This window comes from Pongo pygmaeus, chromosome 2 (genome assembly GCF_028885625.2).
Source record: "Pongo pygmaeus isolate AG05252 chromosome 2, NHGRI_mPonPyg2-v2.0_pri, whole genome shotgun sequence".
NCBI classification, from domain to species: Eukaryota; Metazoa; Chordata; class Mammalia; order Primates; family Hominidae; genus Pongo; species Pongo pygmaeus.
In genome coordinates, this window is record NC_085930.1 from 12,753,604 (window position 1) to 12,774,685 (window position 21,082).

Genomic DNA, 21,082 nt, shown 5'->3' on the forward strand with positions numbered 1-21,082 from the left:
CTCTATTTTAGGTACATTGTTCTGACCTCACTCAGGCAGAGGAAGGGAGTACATTTAATTACTGCCAGATGAGGGTTGAAGCCCAAGTTTCCTGTTTGGCCCCCAACTTGAGAAGAGGGAACTCCTCGTCATGGTGGTGAAGGAGTGAGAGTTTCAGTTTCCCTGTAGCCCTCCACTGATACCTCCCTGGAGAGAAGAGCCAGGAGTGCCTTGTTCCTGTTCCCCATGGGGCCTCCTCTGGCTCCAGTGAGAGGGAGACCTGTGCTAGGTGAGAGTGAAAGTTCCTGCTCCTACTCAGTCTTCTCTGATAGTGCTCTGGTGGGATGGGAGGTGAGGGAGTGCCTCTTTATTATCTAGCAAGGGTAGTAATCTATGCTCGCCACTCAGCTATTGGTGACTTTGGTAGAGATGGACCATGTGTGTGTGTGTGTGTGTGTATGTGTGTGTGTGTCTGACTGCAATATAATAGTTAATTTCTTAAAGTTTTCCATTTGGTTAAGTTCCTCTTTTCTAATCCATTGGCTACAGAGAGCAGGCTTTTGTTGGGGCTATTTTAACTATTCCTGTTGGCTTTTTCAGGTTACTGACTTCAGCACTCATTCTGGGTTAAGTGAGGCAAAAAGAAAAACCAGAGAACTCAAAAACATGTTAGTCTTTACTCCCAGAGGTCACACGTTGTTACCCCTTCTTTCTTCCATCATTCAGAGTCTTCTTAAGTTTATATTTTATATAACATCCAAGGTTTTTATAATAGCAGGCAGTTTCTTTTTATTTTAATGACCAAATAGAGAAAAATATGTCTATTTTCCTAAGAGTGGAGTCAACAATGTTATTTTTTGGTAACAGTCACAACTGCTAAAGTAGTGTAATTGTACTTAAGTATAATAATTTCATAATTCACTTATTTTGAAATGAAAGGCTCAATGTCATCATTTTACACATATTTAAAATGTTCCAAAGTCTTTAGTATTATTTCAAAATGAATACAAAAACGAAGAATTTTAAAAAGCATTTTATACCTGATTCATATAACTTCATAAAATATTTTTAAACTCTTTTATTAGCTCTATGTGACTCATATGAAAGGAAAACCCTACTTTTTCTTATTTGCATTGATATTGTTAAAGAGAATAAAAGATATCATCAGCATATTCTGTTCTATTTGAGAAAGTGAAGCACTCATTACTTCCACTTAGAATTATCTCACAACTGATCAAGTAAAAATTTGGAAATCTATTATGGAACTGAGCCTATTTTTTTCATAGTTTCAGTCTGCTTGAGGTCACATAAATCTCCCTACTTTCTACTGCTACTATTCAAAGTGTAGAGACTTTCACCCTTTAAGATAAGAAATAAGACAAACACTGCCACTTTAACAAAACTGTTACCATTTATTTAATTCAGCAATGTAAATATATATATGTAAATATATAGGTAAATATATATATGTATACACGTGTGTCTAATTTTGTTCAATTTATAATAACTATAACAACATTGAAAGATAAACTGAAGTTTTAGAAATCAAATCCAAATGAAATGATAATATATGGAAAAGTGAATTACCCTTTATGTATGAACACACGATTTCCACTTTTGTTTGCTATTTATTTGAGACTTCAGTTCTTTGATCAGACACAGAAATGTGTGTTTAACTTGATCACACGTTTGAAAATCATTTCCAACTTGTTTTATGTGTGACTGGTGGAGTTTATTATGTACTTGTGAATGTGAATCGAAGTCTTTAAAGCTAATAACCATAATAACAATTATTATGCCTTTGACTTACCATAGTAATCAAGGGTATTTTTGGTATTACCACTACATAATATAAAGCAGACAAAAATACACAAATGCATAAAGGCCTGCTGTAGAGGAATATCTGACTGTAGAACCTGGGGCAGGAATATAAATTATACATAACTCCAAGTAGGCAAGTTTCTCTGGGCCCCAGTTCCTCATCATAAAGCAAGTTTCTGATCTACATGACTTATACTTCTGTCTAAATTCACTCTAAATTTAAGAGGATTATTTTTAAGTATAATTACACTACTAAATTTAAGAGGATCTATTACTGTCACGGTTCTAATTTACCAGATCATCACAGGAAAGGAATTACACATTCTGGGATTTAAGAGTCCTTTGTAAGTGGGTTGCAGGTGGGAAGTAATAGCGGCAACAGGTGATTCCTTTGACTCCTCTATCACTCTGTGATACCTGTGTACCTGGATAGAGGTAAGAATCTTTGATCTCTCCACAAGTAGTACGTTCAACCCTATAAGATTTTCACCCACTTTGTGTAACAAATATTTTCGAATCCCTTTCCAATGCTTGAATGAAAACATAGATTCCATAGCCAACCTGTAGAAGTCATTTCAAGAAAATCTACATCAATATAACACACAAGGAAATATAGAAGGAAGGCCATTGAAAGTATAACAATATACATTCCAACATGCAAATGTTCAAGCAAACTATAACAGAAAACATTATGAAGTACTAAAATGCTTACATCTAATTCTACAGCTATCAATTCAGGCAAAGTGCTGTTCTGATTATTCAAGTATCACAACCATTGTGCTGTTAATGGCATAACTTTATAAAATAGTGAACTCAAAGGACAATATGAACAAAAAGCAAAGCTACACTTGATTATAGTTGTTTTATTTGAAAATAACTATTAAAATTATGCAAATACTTAACGTTTTTGTATGTATTATTGTTATATGCGAGTCTTATTAAGCAAGATTTTCATACACATGACTGGCCACAAGCAAAATGTGAGAGTCCTCTGTTAAGATAGACTACCATGATCATCACAAGATTTTTAGTGATATCCTCCTCCACCTGATGATAATCAAAAACATCCTCACAAAATTGCAAAATTTTAGGTAGTTTTGGTAGCCCCATCTGAAGCTATCATTCTAAAAGGACACATATTTCTTGAGATTCATAAAGATACTGGACATACATAGAAAAATAGGTAGTCGGCAAATTATAAATGAGACTAAACATTCTGGTGAGTAGTGATTTTATATTTCACCTCATCTATTTTGTAACTTGGGGTAGACTTCTATGCATCAATATTTCTTAAATTGAGTATCCTTACTTTGCATTATACAAATAAAATTTAAAATCCAAATGAATAATTTTGCATTGATATTTAAAGATGTATGTGTCATAGACATTTCTTTTTGTCAAACTAAGGTTACATGACTTCAGAAACGTTCAGCCCAGGTTTTGGTTTAGATAAAAGTGCCCAAAGCCTTCACTATGTATAGTAGTAGTTTCTCAAGTAATTGGTTGAATAATTCCCTGTCCATGCAAGTGTTCGAAGTTCTTAGGTTTCCCAGAACCATTGAGTACGCATTTGCATTGACCATCCCTTTATGATGGAATTTAAAATACCCCCAGTTATGCAGCATGCGAGTCTATCTTCCAACACAAAAGTACCATCTACTTTGAAACATATTTGTTTTCTTTATTACATATATTTTAGGGCAGTCCACATACTTAAAAACAATAATGATAGCCAAATAAAGGAAATGATAAAGGTTTATACAAATTGCTTTAATAGTTGTATGAAATTTCACAGAGCTACTGTACATCACAAGAACTAAAATACATATAACATGAGTTCAAATGTTGCATTGGGAGTCTGTTTGCTGTTTGATACTATCATTTAAATTCGTAGATTCATATGTCCTTCTAGTCAAATAAGTTTAGGCAATATAGAGTAATATTCAGTTTCCCAGACCTCAGTATTTCAAAAATCAGTAAGTCAACTTGGCAAATGTTATAGCATCGTGTAAATAAAGTCTAGGTAGTCATAATTTAGGTGTAAATTATGTCTAGGTAGTCTATTACAGGGTTCCCCAATCCCCACGTCACAGAGCAGTACCAGTACCAGTACTGGCCCATTGCCTGCTAGGAAATGGGTCACACAGCAGGAGGTGAACAGCAGGAGGACAGCAGCAGGCAAGGAGCTTCAACTGTATGTACAATCACTCCCTATTACTCATCACTGCTTGCGCTCCATCTCCTGTCAGATCAGTGGTGGCTTTAGATTCTCACAGCAACACGAACCCTATTGAGAACTGCACATGGGAGGTGTCTAGGTTGTATGGTCCTTAAGAGAATCAAATGCCTGATGATCTCTCACTGTCTCCCATCACCCCCGGATGGGACTGTCTAGTTGCAGGAAAACGAGCTCAGGGGTTCCACCGATTCTACATTATGGTGAGTTGTGTAATTATTTCATTACGTATTACAGTGTAATAATAATAGAAGTAAAGTGCACAATAAATATAATGTACTTGTATCATCCTGAAACCATCTACCCTTCCCAGTTCATGGAAAAATTGTCTTTTATTAAATTGTTCCCAGGTGCCAAAAGGGTTGGAGTCCACTGGCCTATTATATCATGTGATTATTAAGTATAAACAAAAGAGAAATTAGATATGGCTTCATTCATATTGTGTGTTCTTAACGACTTTGGTCAAGGAAAACAAATAAAGCTATAGATGAGGTCTGATGAATTTGAATGCTTTTTGTTATGATCATAAGTTCCGTAACACTCCAAATAATAAAAAATGTTTTCAAAACTTATACAAAATTCAGATTTGTATGTGTGTGCATGCGCATGTGTGTTTGTGTGTGAGTGGGTTTAGTTCTCTTATTATGAATGCAGCAATTAACCATCTTTATTTGGCACCAGAGACATCCAACATTTTAGTATATATTTGACTATTACATTATGAAAAATGACAATCTCATAAAATATACGAAATTTATCTGAAAACTTCAGTTTTTCTCTCCAATTTCTCTAATAATAATAATACACAATCCATAACTGTCTTAACTTTAATCTACTATGATCTATTATCAATAGAAATGTGATTTTAATGGTGAACTAGGTAAAATATAAAGGCTGCTTGGTGGCATACAATGGCACACAAGTGGATATTACAGGTATTTAATATACTAAACACAGAAAATATAAATGGATATAAGTATACATATGGGTTGAATATAAGTGTACATACAGTTTGAAATGCTTGGGACCAGAAGTGTTACAGATTTCAGAATGTTTCAATTTTAGAAAGCTTGCATTATAAATAATGAGATATTTTGGGAATGGAACCCAAGTCTAATAACAAAATGTGCTTATATTTCACAAACAACTGATACACATAGCCCAAACGTACTTTTATTTTTCCTTTGGGGGTGCTGAATCAACTGTGTGTTGTGCACCTGCATTTTGACTGCAACCTGTTGCATGAGATCAGGTGTGGAATTTTCCCCTTTTGTCATTATATTGATACTCAAAACGTTTTGTATTTTGAAGCACTTTGGCTTTCGAATTTTTAGATTAGAAATGCTCAATCCGTACATATTACTATATAGGAAACCAACACAGGTTTAGTGCTCATCCTTCCTTAAAATAGTTGCTGCGGAGATCCACAAATGTCCTGAGTGCCTTATTCAGTGAAGGTGTAATGTAAGTCAGGATGGGCATAATCTTTTCCAGCCTTTGGCATATTAATAGTGCTCTACATACAATTGCTTCAAGGTACATAATGTGCTCACTTCGAAATGCACTTTTAAAATTTAAAAAGATGGCCATTTAAAGTTAATGTTAAAGGACACTTTATTTTTAAGGAAAAGCAAGTGTTTGAACCAAAGCCTAAAGGCATATTTTTAAAATCGTTTTTTTTAAGGACAAAATTGCTTATGAATTGGCTCCCTATAGGGAGTGCTGTATCTTAAGAAGATTTCGTGTATATAGTTTGTATTTGCTAAATGCTCTAGCTGTTTTATTATTTAGACAGATAGAACATTGAGGTAAATAGAACATAGGTACATAAGGAAGCGTGTGTGTGAAGTACCCCCAGGAGTCACAGTGATATCACCTTATCTACCAGTGTTCAGAACAATTTTCAATTCATTGATTCCTTGCCTAAGAAGACAAAGTCAAAGTATCCACTTTCCAACATGGAACAAAATAAAAATCAAAGAACTCTGTAGGGGGGAAACTTTCTGTGTTGACAGTTCTAGGACATGCTTGATTTTCTTTCAAACTTTAATAAAAAGAGATCCAGCAACGTGTGACAGCTGTAACTCAGCTAATTAAATGATTTAATCCTACCACCTCATAAATCAATATTCAGGAAATGTTAGATTATATTCGAAAAATCTATTCATCAGTCAATTTATATTTTACTCTTAGAGTAAAATTAACTGATATGTATATGTATATATTTTGCTGTTGAAAACCTGTATGCTAATATAAAGGTGTCTTGCCCCCAAATCACCAAATATCGGCATACCCAGACACTTCAAATGCTTTTTTTGACTAGTAGGATGGAGAATACATTATGTTTAGAGAAAACTGAATAACAAGCATTGTAGCATGTTTTATAGAAATATTGAAAAAGTGTAGACCAGTGGCAACATTTTCTGTAAGGGACCAGAGAGTAAACACCTCAGACTTTGTAAACCAAGAGGCAAAATTGAAGTTATTATGTGAGTAGTTTCTACTGGGTGAACAAGGTAAAAGATAAATGCTGCTTAATGACGTACAACATGAAAGTGCATTTCAAAGGCATCAAAATTCCTAGAGACAGAAAATATAAATGAATAAAAGTGGTATCCGTTAGATAAAAATTTATAAAAGGTATATATATACATATGCGTATAAAATACATATATATGTGTATACTTACACACATACATATATAGATATTTATATATACACACATACATGTATATACATGTATGTATGGGTATATATGTATATATGTGTATATATACCTTTTATCCATATATAATCCATATACTTATACATATACGTGGTGTGTGTGTGTGTATAAAATCACCTTCACTTATATAAGAAGAGAGAAAACAAATTTCTATCTTCTCCAGCCATTTATATGTAGATAAACCATTCCTAGCTAATTTTTCTTAGACTAAACACTCTGGTTTACAGAATCCATTATTACAGTATTTTTTGCATTGGCATTACTAGCTTTCCATGTTTATACTACTTACTTATTTTGAAAGATTAGCATTTAGAGACTCTTTTAGCATTAACATAAATATCCTTCTTTCCTTTTCTTTTCTTTCTCCTCTCCCACCACCCCTTCCTGTGGGTATTTTAGTGTACCCATATGTAGTATCATGCTGAAGTTATTTTTCTACACATATAAGACCTGAAAAAATAAAATTAATATTTAGACGTTAGAGATGAAACCTTTTTTTTCTCTAACTAGCACCAGTGCTTCCTATATTATAGCATTGATTGATTTTTCTTTATTGTTGTCTGATTGTTTTCTCTACTCTGTTCTGATTGACCAGAGTAAAGAAATCGTTGCTGAAGTAAACGCTATTTTAATGTTTGGCATTATTAAGAAATATCATAAGAAAATGTCACAATAATCAATTTAACATTTATTTTTCAAAATATATTTTGTATCTGCTCTCTAGTACAAAAAAATAAACAGAGTTCAGTAATAAAATGATTATCAGCATTTGAATTACTCAGATATTTTTGATATTCTGAAACTCACCTACAGTGTAACATTTCATTGAGGTTGATGTTTGCTACACTTCTTATTCACTTAAGCCACATGAAAGATTTAGAGCAGATTTATTCTACGACACAAATTCAAAAACATTCAAATTTACCAGCTGAATGATCTTCAGGGTTTTATTATGCTTTATTCAGTGTAGTTGTCTCAATTTAATTTGAAATTATACAGTAAGTGAAAAGAAGCTTTTAAAGCATTCAATTTATTTTAAAGAATTGACGTAAGATTAATTGCTTAGGAACCCTTTGTGAACAATTAGCCTCTCTAAACAACAATTTTTTTTTCTAGAACTCTTTGCAAATTACTTGAAAAAAAACTGATTGAAGCCTGGGGTTGAAAAATATTTAATTGAAGTTGTAATTCAAAAAAATTAAATTTGCTGTGGTCAGAACAGTACTGACTACAGGAAGAAAAAGTATTCACAAAGATAATTTTTAACTCAGTACCTTAAACCTTTTGTTTACCTTTTATAGCATGAGCCCTTTCTACCTTTTAAAATATTTTTTATTACTCAAGGCACAATTTAAAATGCTGCTTTTCCAAAACTTTTAAAACAACTTATTCTTTAACCCTTACAATTCCAAACATCTTAAATAATTTTTTAAACAAAATCTTCAGTGTTTTTAAAAATATGTGTATGTATTTGTTTCTGTCTTTTGCTTGGCTTGCTAGAGAGTAAGGTGCTTCGTGTTCTTTCCCGGTTTATCAGTGCAGTCATTCTCTTAATTTCAGAAAAATCAGCCTTCTCTTCAGTGTTTATTTCACTAATCCTATAACTCTATAGGTAAAGTTTGTAAAGAAGAGTGTTTAGCATGTAGAAAGTGTCTAATAAATTACTTATTTCAGCAGGGGGGAGTTGAATAAACAAGAAAAGTTCCATTTAAAGGTAAAAACAGTGCAGAGAGGAGACAATATTTGGCAGAAACATAAGATGCTGGTGTAACTAGTATTATTTTTTATTTATTTGAGCAATTTAGGATCTTTTCAGGAAAAGACAAAAAGAAGGCTATGAAGATATAGATTGTTCTATTAGGCTGCAGAAAGAGAAATCTGTCCCTATGCACTGCAAATTTATCGGTCTGGGCAGTGGGACTTACTTTTTACTTGGCTCACACCTTTATCTTATTCTGAGTCTGAGCTCCTATCACAGCTGATTTCATGATATTTCAAAGCCTATGACAGGGACTCATGCGAGTCTTCTTGGATATTTGGTTGTCTATTTAGCATCTTTATTTGGAACCTAAAAGTTATTTCAAATTTTACATCCCCAAAATAATATTTTTGCATACTTACTCCATCCTTGTTTTTCCATATCCTAGTTGCCAGCAACTTTATTTTCCATTGTTATATCAAGACAACCAGATATATATTTGACATTGCATACCTAATCTATCAGAAAACCTTACATTCTCTCCGTCATGATCGCCGCTACCACCACCGAAGGCTAAGACACTGTGATGGGCTGAACTGTATTCCTCTCAGATTCCTATGTTGAAGCCCTAATCGCCATCCTTCAAAATGGGACTCTATTCAGTGACAGGACCTTTAATTTAAAATGTGATTAGGATAAAATGATACCATGAAGTTGGGCCCCATTCAAATATGACTGTTGTCATTATAAGAAGAGATGAGGAGATAGAGAGATATCAGGGATGTTGGGGCACAGAGGAAAGAGCATGTGAGAAGCCAGCAAGAAAGCATCATCTGCAAGCCAAAGAGAAAGGCCTCAGAAGAAACTTCTAGCCTCAGAACTGTGAGAAAATAAATGTCTGTTGTTTACACAACCTGGTCTGTGCTATTTCACTATGGCAACCCTAGCAAACTAATAGAGTTGCCATTTTCTCCCACCCATAGTGTTGCAATATTATCTGATCTTTCTGACTTTTTTTTTTTTTGGAGACAGAGTCTTACTCTGTTGCCCAGGCTGCAGTGCAGTGGCACCATCTTGGCATCTTGGCTCACTGCAACCTCTGACCCCTGGGCTCCAGCAAGTCTCCTGCCTCAACCTCCTAAGTAGCTGGGACTACAAGAGCACGCCACCAAGCCTGGCGGATTTTTTGTGTTTTTAGTAGAGATTAGAGTTCATCATGTTGGTCAGGCTGGTCTCGAACTCCTGACATCAAGTGATCCACCAGCCTCCGCCTCCCAAAGTGCTGGGATTAGAGGCGTGAGCCCCTGTGCCTGGCCTTGATCTTTCTGAATCTGTTTGGACCCATACAATATCTAGAGTTATTCTTTTAAACAAGTTTTACCATGGGATTCTTCTGCTTAAGGGCATTTAGTTATTTCCTCGCTCAGTCAGAATAAAAGATGCAGTTTTCTGTCTGTTTTTCTGGGCTCTACAGTCTTTTTAAAGGCGACTTCTTAAACCTCAGCTTCTTCCATGCCTCTCCTTTTCTCTCTACTCCAGTCACAGTGGATGCCAAACTGTTCTTTTAACACACCTAACATGCGCCTGCCTCAGGGCCTTTGCACATATAAATCTATTTGCTTTTAATTCTTTCCTCACGGTTTTCCATGTTATGTACTGTAAACTTCTGTCATCTTTCTTTTCTAATGTAATTCTATCAGAGAGGTCTTTTTGGCAGCTGTCTCTAAAATAACTCCCTGCTGACACCCTCACCTTTTATATTCCCTTTTCCTACTTCATTTCCTTCATAGCACATATTTACTTGTTTACATGTTTCTGAACACCTTCCTATCACTAAACCTTAAGCTGCATAAGAACAGGGATGATGTTTACTTCACTCAATGCTGTATTCTCAAATTTAGAATTGCTTGTGGCACATATTTGATATTATCAAACGCATGAATGAACAAAATAATTTCTTAAGACTAACTATCAAGATAGATTGCCTTGTTTATATCGAATTGCTTAGCCAAGTTCTAGCTAATGTTTTCTACGCTTACTTTGGTAGTCAGCTAGGTAGCCTTTTTACTCCTGTTTCCAATCAATTTTTTCCTATAGTTGAGTTTCATGCTTTGGCCTTGTATATCTTTGCTTCTGTCCCAATTTGAAACCCACTCCTGGTATGAGTTGTCTCCTCTGTCACAATTATTTAAAATTGTAATGCAAATTATAATGGCAGCCCTAGCACACTAATTATAATGCATACCTTTATTTCATATTAATTTAATCATCCAAAATTTATTTTCTGACCATTTTCAGTACCTAAATTATTTTTGTTTTACTTTTTTATTTAACTGCTGCTGCTCTTGCTGCTGTTGTTGCTTGCTGCTTTTTGTTTTCTACAAAAAAGACCAAAGTGTTTGATGGGAATGAAAACGTACAAAGACCGTAGACAGTCTAACTGTCTAAAGTACAATGTATTTCCTTTTTTTTTCCTCTCCATCCAATATAACCTCTCTCTCAAACGTTCCCATTTCGTCATGCTTTTTTCTAGCTCAAGATTGTTTCCAGCATTCATCACTTTCGGTACATGTCTCCTCATTCATATTTAGTATCTTAAAAGGAAAAATAAATGTGTTGCACATACAAAAGCTGTGTCTTGTCCTAAGAACAAATCTGAGGGAAGATTATTTAGCTTAAAGATAACAATTGTGAAATGTTTGGTGTAAATAAGTATACTGTTCTGCAGGTGTGACCTGAGGCTGACACCTATTTCCTGTTTACATTTCAATATCCCCTGAAATTGGGATTTTATTACAAAACAAAAGAGAAACTTGGGAATGTACTTTTGCTGAAAATTAAATTGTTGGCCTGTAAAAAGTAGCAACTATTTTGCTAGTATTTTTATATTATGATCTCATACTTTCATAACAAATATGAACCATTTTTATCTAATTTATTTGGTTTCGCATTTCAAAGAATGTCACTTTTTTATTTAACTTTGTAGCTGCATTATATCACTGAGTTTTACACACACAAATCAGAAAAAGGCAAATAGCTTGTTACAAGCAGCATGTTAAAAAATATCCCCCAAAAGTTAATAATTAAATTCAAATGGAATATTCAGCTATGTCAGGTACTATATCACAAATGAATACCATAATTAATTATTGACAAAATTATGGCAACAATCACAGCCAACATATTTATACTACACTAAGAAAATGACTCCCAATGCAATCCAGGATATGGTTTGACTTAACTTACTGCATTAGCTTCCTATTACTACTTGATATGGTTTGGATCTGTGTCCTCACCCAAATCTCATGTCCAATTGTAATCCCCAGGGTTGGAGGTGGGGCCTGGTGGGAGGTGCTTGAATCGTGTGGCAGTTTCTCATGAATTGTTTAGCACCATCTCCCTAGTGCTGTTCTCATGATACAGGTCTCATGAGGTCTGGTTGTTTAAAAGTATGTAGCACCTCCCCCCTTCCCTCTTATTTCTGCTGCAGCCATATAAGATGTGCTTGCTTCCTGTTCACCTTCTTCTATGACTGTAAGTTTCCTGAGACCTACCCAGATGCTGATGGAATGGTACCATGCTTCTTTACAGCCTGCAGAACCATGAGCCAATTAACTCTTTCCTTTATAAATTAACCAGTCTCAGGTATTTCTTTATAGCAGTGCAAGAATGGATTAATACACTACTGTAACAAATTGCCATAAATGTAATGGCTTAAAATCATAAACATTTATTTTCCTACAGTTCCGTAGGTCAGTAGGGCTACATTCCTTCTGGAAGTTTCATGGAAGAATCTGTTTCCTTGTCTTTTTTTTAGCTTTGTGAGGTCATTTGTATTCTTTATTGGCTCGTGAGCTCTTCCTTATTTCACTCCAATCTTTTGAGTCTAGTCGCCTACCTCTGACCATGGCCCTCCTGCCTCCCTCTTAGAAGGATAGTTGTGATTACATTAGGCCCACATGGATAATACAGGATAATCTCCCGATCTGAAATCTTTAACTTAACCACACCTGCAACGCCCCTTTTACCACCTAAGGTAATACATTGATGGGCTCCAGGGAATAGGATGTGTACGTCTTTAGAGAGAGTATAAAAAACAGTGAATACATACATACATACACACACACACACACACATAGACACACACACACGTACATGTAGTTTATGTGTATGTATCAAGTTGCTCAATAAAGCATTGGATGTTTTCAGTTGATTCCATTGCATTATGTAGCCATAATAGATAAAAACACCAAGCACAGATAATCTTTTTTTTGCAAGTTTAAGTACTGCACTGTTCTAAGAATAAGCTAGTCTGTAATTAATTTTCTGTTTTCCTCTTTTTTTGCCTCTGACAGTCCCATTGACACTTTCTTTGTTTGTGCCGGAAGTATCTGAGTGTTGAATGCTAGGCACATTGGATAGTTAGACACATTGGTCACTGATATTGATTACATTTCACTATATCAAAACTCACAATACATCTCAGCTTTTAGAATTCAGCACATCACCATGTTCAAGCTACTTCAGCAATCTTGTCATCTCAATTTTTCACACTTTTTCATTTGTTTGTTATTTTGACAATCAGATACCAGAACACATACCAATAGGTAATGCTGTAAAAAATATGAGAAATTGTAGCATCAACATTGTCAAACCTCATGTCACAGATAAAGTCACTTTAAAATAATAATGATCCAGGAATGTTTTAAAATCATATATTTGTCATAGTATACTACTCTTCAACTGGTATACTACCTTTCTTTTACATTTCCTATTTTTGGTGAAGAGGAATACTTGAAACACTAATACCAATGTGTCTTCCTTCCTGTCCATCTATGTTTATTTAAAAGATTCAGGGTGTGACAAACCATAGCCAGGTCAATTCTGCCTGTGACCATTGGTTTAAATATTGACTGTGTCTGCTTTTGTGCTCTAATGACAGAGTTGAGGAATCACAACAGAGACTCTCTACCTACAAAGCCAAAACTATTTATTATCTGGCTCTTTACAGATGATAAAAATTCAGTCTTTTCAAATAAGGGTCAGAAAACTTCTCTAATGGATACGGTAGAGAAGTTTGATGACCTTGGTTTGAAAAGATTGAATATCATCAGTGCCTCAGTGAGTAGGAAGAGATATTTCTTTTTTTTTTATTACACTTTAAGTTCTAGGGTACATGTGAACAATGTGCAGGTTTGTTACATATGTATACATGTGCCATGCTGGTGTGCTGCACCCATTAACTTGTCATTTAACATTAGGTATATCTCCTAATGCTATCCCTCCCCCTCCTACCATCCCACAACACGCCCCTGTGTGTGATGTTCCCCTTCCTGTGTCCATGTGTTCTCATTGTTCAGTTCCCACCTATGAGCGAGAACATGAAGTGTTTGGTTTTCTGTTCTTGCGATAGTATGCTGAGAATGATGGTTTCCAGCTTCATCCATGTCCCTACAAAGGACATGAACTCATCATTTTTTATGGCTGCATAGTATTCCATGGTGTATCTGTGCCACATTTTCTTAATCCAGTCTATCATTGTTGGACATTTGGCTTGGTTCCAAGTCTTTACTATTGTGAATAGTGCCACAATAAATATACATGTGCATGTGTCTTTATAGCAGCATGTTTTATAATCCTTTGGGTATATACCCAGTAATGGGATGGCTGGGTCAAATGGTATTTCTAGTTCTAGATCCCTGAAAAATCGCCACACTGACTTCCACAATGGTTGAACTAGTTTACAGTCCCACCAACAGTGTAAAAGTGTTCCTATTTCTCCACATCCTCTCCAGCAACTGTTGTTTCCTGACTTTTTAATGACCGCCATTCTAACTGGTGTGAGATGGTATCTCATTGTGGTTTTGATTTGCATTTCTCTGATAGCCAGTGATGATGAGCATTTCTTCATGTGTCTTTTGGCTGCATAAATGTCTTCTTTTGAGAAGTGTCTGTTCATATCCTTCGCCCACTTTTTGATGGGGTTGTTTGTTTTCTACTTGTAAATTTGTTGGAGTTCATTGTAGATTCTGGATATTAGTCCTTGGTCAGATGAGTAGATTGCAAAAATTTTCTCCCATTCTGTACGTTGCCTGTTCAACCTGATGGTAGTTTCTTTTGCTGTGCAGAAGCTCTAGTTTAATGAGATCCCATTTGTCAATTTTGGCTTTTGTTGCCATTGCTTTTGGTGTTTTAGACATGAAGTCCCTGCCCATGCCTATGTCTTGAATGGTGGAGCTGGTTTTTTGAAAAGATCAACAAAATTGATAGACCGCTAGCAAGACTAATAAAGAAGAAAAGAGAGAAGAATCAAAAAGATGCAATAAAAAATGATAAAGGGGATATCACCACCGATCCCACAAAAATACAAACCTCCATCAGAGAATACTATAAACACCTCTATGCAAATAAACTAGAAAATCTAGAAGAGATGGATAAATTCCTCTACACATACACCCTCCCAAGACTAAACCAGGAAGTTGAATCTCTGAATAGACCAGTAACAGGCTCTGAAATTGAGGCAATAATTAATAGCTTACCAGCCAAAAAAATCGAGGACCAGATGGATTCACAGCTGAATTCTACCAGAGGTACAAAGAGGAACTGGTACCAATCCTTCTGAAACTATTCCAATCAATAGAAAAAGAGGGAATCCTCCCTAACTCATTTTATGAGGCCAGCATCATCCTGATACCAAAGCCTGGCAGAGACACAACCAAAAAAGAGAATTTTAGACCAGTATCCTTGATGAACATCAATGCAAAAATCCTCAATAAAATACTGGCAGACAGAATCCAGCAGCACATCAAAAACCTTATCCACCATGATCAAGTGGGCTTCATCCCTGGGATGCAAGACTGGTTCAATATACGCAAATCAATAAATGTAATCCAGCATATAAACAGAACCAAAGACAAAAACCGCATGATTATCTCAATAGATGCAGAAAAGGCCTTTGACAAAATTCAACAACACTTCATGCTAAAAACTCTCAATAAATTAGGTATTGATGGGACGTATCTTAAAATAATAAGAGCTATCTATGACAAACCCACAGCCAATATCATACTGAATGGGCAAAAACTGGAAGCATTCCCTTTGAAAACTGGCACAAGACAGGGATGCCCTCTCTCACCACTCCTATTCAACATAGTGTTGGAAGTTCTGGCCAGGGAAATCAGGCAGGAGAAGGAAATAAAGGGTATTCAATTAGGAAAAGAGGAAGTCAAATTGTCCCTGTTTGCAGATGACATGATTGTATATCTAGAAAACCCCATCGTCTCAGCCCAAAATCTCCTTAAGCTGATAGGCAACTTCAGCAAAGTCTCAGGATACAAAATCAATGTACAAAAATCACAAGCATTCTTATACACCAATAACAGACAAACAGAAAGCCAAATCATGAGTGAACTCCCATTCACAACTGCTTCAAAGAGAATACAATACCTAGGAATCCAACTTACAAGGGACGTGAAAGACCCCTTCAGGGAGAACTGCAAACCACTCCTCAATGAAATAAAAGAGGATACAAACAAATGGAAGTAGGAAGAATCAATATTGTGAAAATGGCCATACTGCCCAAGGTAATTTATAGATTCAATGCCATCCCCATCAAGCTACCAATGACTTTCTTCACAGAATTGGAAAAAACTACTTTAAAGTTCATATGAAACCAAAAAAGAGCCTGCATGTCAATCCTAAGCCAAAAGAACAAAGCTGGAGGCATCACGCTACCTGACTTCAAACTATACTACAAGCCTACAGTAACCAAAACAGCATGGTACTGGTACCAAAACAGATATATAGACCAATGGAACAGAACAGGGCCCTCAGAAATAATGCCGCATATCTACAACCATCTGATCTTTGACAAACCTGACAAAAACAAGAAATGGGGAAACAATTCCCTATTAATAAATGGTGCTGGGAAAACTGGTTAGCCATATGTAGAAAGCTGAAACTGAATCCCTTCCTTACACCTTATACAAAAATTAATTCAAGATGGATTAAAGACTTAAATGTTAGACCTGAAACCATAAAAACCCTAGAAGGAAGAGATATTTCTAAGGCACTAAATATATATTTGTTTTATATACACATATAGAGATATTTGTAGGGGTGAGTATATATCTCTTATATCTGATGTCAGTTTATAATTTATTAGTATTATTACTTGACCTCAAGCAATAAAACAGCTTAATATAGTTTAATATGCACATTCAAGTTGTCAATCACACAAGTGGAAAATTATCTTACCTATTACTGTGTGTGTCACTGTATTCTGAAGTCATTTCAACCCTTGAACTCTGCCTTGATTCTGTAGGGTTTCATTGGAGAACTAAGAACAGATTTTGGCACCTGTTTCTTTTTCTCATCCTCTAAATTAGCCAGTCTTGTTAATTCATACCGTTGTCTCTCTCTCTCTCTCTCTCTCTCTGTGTGTGTGTGCGTGTGTGTGTGTGTGTGTGTGTGTGTGTGTGTGTGTGTGTGTGCGCGTGTAGGCATAGATACACATTTCTTCCATTACTGTTCATTTCCACCACTGCCAATCAGGCTCAAACCAACATTGTTTTTCATTGTACTATTATCGATCTGCCCTGTGCTCCTATCTCCTGATTATTATCCTAGAAAGCCAATATGAACTTTGTAAAATTTGAATTTGATGTTTTCTTTCCTATTTTCCTAAAACTCTTGACTGGTTCTCATTGTTCTTAGGATAAAATACAGAATGGTTAGGATGACCTATAAGACTCTGAATCTAAAAATATAATCTGCCTCCTCCCATGTCACTCTTTTCTTGGTCACTGTAGTTAAAATACACTATCCATCTATTATTTCCCAGAATGAGCTAAGCTATTTTCCTTACTTACAGCCTTATTTCAACCCAGTGCTTTAGGTCTCAGTTTAAATTTCAATGAGGGAAACGTGCTTTATTTTATTGCCTAGATACATTATCACTCCCTTGATTTTTCTCATAACATTCCATTATTTTTCTTCATGGCACTTAACATGACATGTGATATTATTTACATGTGTGAATTTATTTATTTAATGTCAATATCCTGTAGTAAACTATAAGCTTAACAAGAAAAGAAACCAAGTCTGGTCTTCCTCATGCTCTACTCCACGCCAAGGCTTAGCACAAGGCACAACAGCTGACTGGCATTCAACAAATCATTGTTGAATATTCCTTTAACTTGTTATATTTATTTAGCATTCTGGTTTTACTATTTTGTGCTTGACATTTTGGAAATTATTTTTATTTTTTGGCAAAATTCTGCTTTCTCTTTTTGGGATGTGCTTTCTGCTTAGCCTCCAGCATGGCACTCTTAGCCCATGTAAGCCACTGGCTACCGTGGAAAACTTTACCACTATTTTCTTACATGTATCTATATTTGTCAGTTGACCTAGTACTAATTCCTTTGAAATATATATTATCTAACAGAGATATATCATGAACTAATATGTATTTCCATTCTCCTCTCACTGAAGCAACTTCAATCACACCTAAATAGCACAACTGAAATTATTTTTTCAATTGACTTGTTTGAAAGGAAAACAAAACCAAAAACAGGTAGTCTATTAGAGCCAAAAACAGATAGATCAGCTATGTCTTATGCTAATTCATCCATTGAGCAGATATATGACAAATTCACCATTCACTTATAAAGGAGGAGAAAAAAGGGCAAGTACTACAATGTACCTGCTAATGTCAGTATAATCACCCAGATTATTGTAAAAAAAAAAAGAAAACGCTACCCTAATTAATACCCATAGAAACAGACAAGCTACATTTAATAACTGCACTGTGGCAAAGTAATTTTTCTGGGTAACAGAATATACCCCAAAGAATAAATCATAGATTTTGTTATGACAATAGAATTTTATAATTCATATTTATTTTATGCTAGAGAACAAATTCTAGATAAGCTTCTGTGTTAGAGTACTAATTTTTATTTGTTATGTATAATGTTACATCAACAGTCTAGGGAAAAATAATTGGTCCACAGTAATTTTTTGTTGAACTATTACATTAATGTTAACTTTGTCATATTTAATATTTTTTCTGTTTCAGCAATAAACTTTTTATCTAAAAGAAAAATTAAAACTCACAAAAGTCAATATACAAATAATTTTTCCACAATTTCATCCTAGTTTTTTCTTATACAAATTTGTTACAATTTAGAGAAGTATGAAACAAACTACAAGTATGATTTACAATACTGTGACACTTACATAAGATTCCTTTGCTTCTAGGAAGATACATTTGCTTCTGAAATGTATCTATATGAACTACAGTTTCAATAAGCTAAGAGAGTCAACTTTTCTAGAAACTATGACCTTTGATGTAATCTTCGACTCCACCTTTTTCACTGAGTTCTGGTATCTTCATCTAGATCTGGGGACCTGAAGACAATGAAGAGGCATGTTTAACATCTTTACTCTATTTGAAACGTTTCCCTGAATCCCTGAAGCAATAGCATTTCCAGCAAAATTTTACCTACACAAGTGCTGTAAATTAAACTATGCCTGCCTATAAAGTGCCAATATAAACTGATGAGTGGTAAAAAGAACAGATGAATGCTTTGTTTGTATGGCATCTATCTTACCAATTTTGGGGAGTAATAAAAAAAGTTTTGCTACCCTAAGATTCTATTAATTATCCATTAATGATCCAGAAAGCACTCAAATGACAGAATCTGTAACAAATGTGGCTTCTTTTTGTTGAGAGAGGATACAATAGAATTTTAAAAGTCCAGGATAATCAAAGAAAATGTATTTAAAATATCAGAAAGAGGAAATGATCTCCCAGACCAAAGAATAAGCTAAATATGCTGAGACTCAGAGGTCAGAACAGGAACTCCCGAGTATCTTCTCTAGATGCAGATGTGCAACAGAAGACCAAGGGAGCAGCCACATGAGCTTCTGCTCATCAGCTGGATTTGGAATCAAGAAATTAGGCAGTTAAGTCACCTTCCACTAGGGGAACCTTTTAAAAACTAAAATTTTCAGGAACTTTTTTAAAGCTATCTCCACCAATCGTGTTATACTTGGGCATATACTTAGGTTTCCTTCTCTCCTCAAATATTTAGATTTTTTAAATATAAATTTTATGTGGTGTTTTGTAAGGGTTTGAGATTAAACATTTTGTTTTGTTTTAGGGAAAAGAAATAAATCCTGGTTTGGAATGGAGAAGTGAGACAGGAAGGAAGGCAAGCCAGAAAGGATGTACACTATGATAAAGCCCACTACCCCGTGGGTGATTGAAGTTTAAAACCTTGAGGAAACTCCGAGAAACAATGTAAAACCCATTCCTTAGTTATATCTCTAGAGGAAACAGAGCTGAGGTATTTATACTCCACCTCCCATGGATCACTCCTCAAATGCTGCCTCCAGAGGGTGTTAATTTCCTGCCTCTTTTGACTTGACTATTGAGCAGGCAGAGACCAACACTGGCCGTGTAGAAAACCTGCAGGCAGTGATGCAGATAATGATGGTGGAAAAGTGATAAAGCCCAAAGAGTGGGTGATGCACTAGGATCTTTTATTCTATGTTACAAGATATTCTTTTAAAAAGTCACTTTAACAAATGCATATAGTTTCATTATTTGATTATACCATAATTTATTAAACCAATACTTTGTTTTGTTTTGGAAAGACCAAGAATATTCATAAAAGAAAGTAATAATGTTCACTGTTATCTATTTTCTTAGGTTAAAAAAACTTACATTGGGAGTAATGAATCAATAATGTTTTTAAAAAACCTTAAATTTTTTATACATATTGCAAAATTATTTATTAGAATATTTGTACCAAATAATTCCTATACACCCAATTGTAACAAATACAAATGTAAGCTTTCCAATGGACACAATGGGCTATTATTTATGGTATCTGTGCCAAGCGGAGAAGAGTAAGTTTAGCTAGTGAATGCCTTAATTTGATTTGCTTTGATTGTGAATACATTTGTTTTCTATTGTTGCTGTAACAACCACAAATTTGGTGGCTTAAAAATAGAAATTTATTATTTTATCGTTCTGGAAGTCAAGTGGTCAAAACGGATGTCAGTGGGCGTAAACTAAGATGTAAACCGGGCTTCATTTTGTGTCCGGGATTGGTGGGCTCTTGGTCTCACTGACTTCAAGAATGAAGCCGCGGACCCTCTCAGTGAGTGTTAAAGGCGGCGTGTCCGGAGTTTGTTCCTTCTGATGTTCGGATGTGTTCAGAGTTTCTTTCTTCTGATGGGTTCCTGGTCTCGCTGGCTCAGGAGTGAAGCTGCAGACCTTTGCGGTGAGTGTTACAGCTCTTAAGGCTGCGCCTCTGGAGCTGTTCGTTCCTCCCGGTGGGATGGTGGGCTCGCACCTTCAGGTGAGTGTTACAGCTCATAAAGGCAGTGTGGACCCAAAGAGTGAGCAGTACCAATATTTATTGCAAAGAGCAAAAGAACAAAGCTTCCACAGCGTGGATGGGGACCCAGCAGGTTGCCACTGCTGGCTCCGGCAGCCTGCTTTTATTCTCTTATCTGGCCCCACCCACATCCTGCTGATTGGTAGAGCCCAGTGGTCTGTTTTGACAGAGCGCTGATTGGCGCCTTTACAATCCCTGAGCTAGACACAAAGGTT